The following is a 3948-nucleotide window of genomic DNA, read 5'->3' as shown; positions in this document are numbered from 1 at the left end:
GCACTGTGAGATCATGACCTGAGCCAAAGATGGACACTTACCCTACTGAGCTATCCAGGTGCTTCTCTTTCTTTCATTTTTTAAATATTTATTTATTTTTATTTTGAGAAAGGGAGTGAGAGTGTGCAAGTGGAGGAGTGGTAGAGAGAGAGAGAGAGAGAGGGAGAGAGAATCCCAAGCGGGCTCTTGGGATCCTGTGGTAAAACTGGCTCCTGTTAGATGATGCAGGACCTGTCAGAACCAGGGTAGAGGGTTGGGAGGGTGGGTCAGAATGGAGAAGGTGAAGACTGGGAATCTAGACAGACATGCAGGGATAGTTAGTTGAGACATGGACAGACATGTGGCAACGTGTCTGTCAATTCACCCAAATGAAATTAGTAATCAGTTGACTTACAGATAGGATTAACAAGATACAGGAATCATCCAAACTGTCCTCTAAGGACTATCTTTTGTTGAAGGTCATGGCTCTTCCTGTGCTCATCTCCACAAAAAGGTGCAGGTCCAGATAAGGACTGACAGTCTGCCGTAGCAGAATCAGGATCAGTGGTTGTTAGAGGATCAATAGGCAAGCAATTAGCCAAGATCTGAGTGCTAAAAACATCTGGAAGAACCTGCTAGCATGAATCAGGAACTGGATTTTACAAGGGATTATTGCAGAGCTGGGGCTGAAAAGCTGTACGATACAGCATTTATCAGACAAGAACTAGGTCACAAGGAAACATGGAGTACAGAATTAAAGAAAAGAAACCTTCCAGGCCTACTTCACATTGAATCAGTCAGACCCAGGGCTCCTGCTCACCTTGTCTTGGCCTTGGATGGTGGCTCCAGAGTACATAGTGCAGATGAACCTGTAGGCAGGAGTTCCAGAGATTATGAGGTAAGGGTAGCAGTACTGTAAGGTCAGGGTCTTAAATGTGTTCAATTGTGTGAGCTTCTCAAATAGCATCTGTATTTCCTAGATAAGTCTAGTTGCTGAACTGAGCTCTGTCTCTGGGTGACACTTCTTGTGGTATGTGGGAGGATTCTGCATACCCGTGGCCTCTTCCAGGAGCTGACTTGTAAGCAACATTCAGATCTTAATAGATGTCATTTCCTCTCTGACCCCAGAACTCTACTAGGTGTCCCTCTTGTGTGCTCCCTTAACACCCTGACATGGCACTATCACACTGTGACATAGTGGCCTGTTTTCTGCGGCATAGGCCCCATTGTTTGTATTTAACTATTGTAAATTAGTGTACCAATGAGTCTGAATGTGATATCCTTTGTATAGCTGTGTAATGTTGAGATTACTTATGAAAATGTCTAAATGAAACTTTTCACCCTTGGATATTATATGGAAAGTAACTGACCAATTGTCTAATTTGTGTGGTGTCAAACCGCACCCAGTGTTTAAACCAATCCCAAGGGGAGCCTGGACAGTCAAAATATCACAGCAGGGTAGGACTGCCAAAGGGGAAATTTATAGCTAAATGCCTATATTAGAAAAGAAGAAAGATCAAATCAATTACTTAACTTCCACCTTAAGAAACTTGAAAAGGAAAAATGAACTAAACCCAAAGGAAGTGGGAGAAATGGAATAATAAAGATAAGAGTGAAAATAATATAGAAAGCCAATAGAAAAATGTAACAAAGTGAAAAATTGTTTCTATGAAAACATCAAGAAAATAGACAAACTTTTACCTTGACCAAGAAAAAAAAGAGAGAAGACAGAAATGACTGAAATCAGGAATGAAATAGGAACATCGCTACCAACCTCACAGCAATTAAAAGAATTATAAGGAAATATTTGAACAATGTATGCTAATAAATTAGGTAACTTAGATGACATGGAAACTTCCCTAGAAAGACAAAAATTACTGAAACTGACTCAAGTAGAAAATAGAAAATATGTGTGTGTACATAAACATTTTTTCTGAAAGAGTATTTTGTTAGAGCAGTTTTAGGTTCACAGCAGAATTGAGAGGAAGTGCCAGAGATTTCCCATATGCTCTCTGCCCCCACACATGCACAGCCTCCCCCATTATCACCAAACCCCCAGCAGCAGACATTTGTGACAACTGTTGACCTACATTAATACGTCACAAACACCCAAAGTCCATAGTTTACATTAGGGCTCCCTCTTGGTTACCTTCTATAGGTTTGGATAAATTCATGACGACATGTTGCCATCATTATAGTATCATGCAGAGTATCTTCACTGCCTCCCCAAATCCTCTGTGCCCTGCTTATTAATCCCTCTCTCCCACCTAATCCCTGGAAACCTTTGATCTTTTTACTGTGTCCATAGTTTTGCCTTTTCCAGAATGTACTGTTGTTGGAATCATACAGTATATAGCTTTTTCTGTGCTCCTTTCCCTTGCTAATACACATTTAAGCTTCTTCCATGTCTTTTCAAGGGTTGACAGATCATTCTTTTTGGTGCTGAATAATATTCCATTGTTTACTCACCCATTCACCTGCTGAAGGACATCTTGGTTGCTTCCAAGTTTTGGCAATCATAAGTAAAGCTGCTATTAACATTCATATGCAGGTTTTTTGTGTGGATATAAGTTTCTATCTTCTATGGGTAAATACCAAGGAGCTCAAGTGTAAGATCATATGGGGCAAGTATGTTTAGTTTGGTAAGAAACCCCCTGTCTTCTTAAGTTGCTGTCCCATTTTGTATTCCCACCAGCAATGTATGAGAGTTCCTGTTCCACATCCTCACCAGCATTTGCTGTTGTCAGTGTTCCAGATTTGGTCATTCTAATAGGGGGGTAGTGGTATCTCATTGTTTTTGGTTCTGTTTTGTTTTATTTTACAGGTAATACTCAAACTTTAATGTAAATATAATGTACTTTTAAAAATCAAGATACTGTACAATTTTTCAGAAATCATTTACTCATATGCTGCTCCTCGGTTAGATTTCAGAACTACCCAAAAACTTTAAGGGTAGACTGAAGGGGAAAAAAGGTAGATTCTTTCTCTCTCAGTAGCCTTTTTACATTCATTTCTCCCATTCTTCCTACACATTCAGGCCTATAAGCCTTGCCCCAGTACTGCCTCTTCTGGATCAAGTCATCTGGGCTCAGGCCTTTCTGTCTCCCCTGCATGCTGGCAGTGGCTATGTGCTCAAAGGTCCCGGGGTTTTAGTTGTTCTGTTCTGGTTCCTCTTGATCTTTTTGGATCCTCTCTAGAGTCTCATGGCTCATGGCCTGTGCTGGGAAGGGCAGCTTGTGGCCAACCTGGTTGAGGAAAGCTTGTACCTCTTTGAATCCACAACACCCACCCATTTCTACTGTGAGACGGCCAGCCTTCACAGAGTCATGTAGTGATCCCCCCATGCACTGTCCCATACCCTTGTGGGTGGTGGGCTTGAAAGGGGCTGGTACTCTCTATAAGGCAAACTGTTCTTGGGGTCCAGAGAGTGGTTGATTGTCAGGTGCATCATTTCAAAATGCCCCCAGTGGAGGTAACCACCACCCAGTGCCAAGATTGCAAAAATGCCTTCTGTGAATTCAGTAGCTTCAATAGAAGGTCCCCATATGTCACTCGAGTATTTGGGTTCTCTTCTCATTTTTGGCACAGGGGTGCCCTTTCAACAAATCTAAGCATGAGCTTTTCAGGAATGGAAACATCCTTAAAAGTTGGCACCAGGAGCAGGGTCTTTAGGCCAGCACAGGCAGGCGGAGCTGCTCAAGAATCTGACAGTGGTGCTCACATGAATGGCTCCCGGGCAAAAGCCAGCAGCCACCACATGGCCATGGCCACCACCGCAACCACCTCCACTGGGCACGGAGGGCAGCACCCTAGTGCCACACTGGAATCAGCTCAGGGCTGCCAGTATCTCACTGTTTTAATTTGCATTTCCTGATGTCACATGATGTTGAGCCTCTTTTCATATACTTATTTGCAATCTTCTTGGAGGAGGTGGCTGTTAAGGTCTTTGGCCCATTTTTTTAATAAGTT

At 42.4% G+C, this 3948-nt stretch overlaps 1 pseudogene; it reads right to left on the bottom strand.

Moving 5' to 3' along the window:
- Window positions 1-419: 419 nt before the first annotated feature.
- LOC112869642 (large ribosomal subunit protein uL16m pseudogene) lies at window positions 420-3738 on the bottom strand (annotated as a pseudogene).
- Between the last annotated feature and the right edge of the window lie 210 nt (window positions 3739-3948).

The sequence above is a fragment of the Puma concolor genome, chromosome A3, assembly GCF_028749965.1.
Source record: "Puma concolor isolate L17-30 chromosome A3, mPumCon1.1.hap2, whole genome shotgun sequence".
Lineage (NCBI taxonomy): Eukaryota > Metazoa > Chordata > Mammalia > Carnivora > Felidae > Puma > Puma concolor.
The sequence above is the reverse complement of the archived record's forward strand: the minus strand, read 5'-3'. Positions and strand labels throughout refer to the sequence as shown.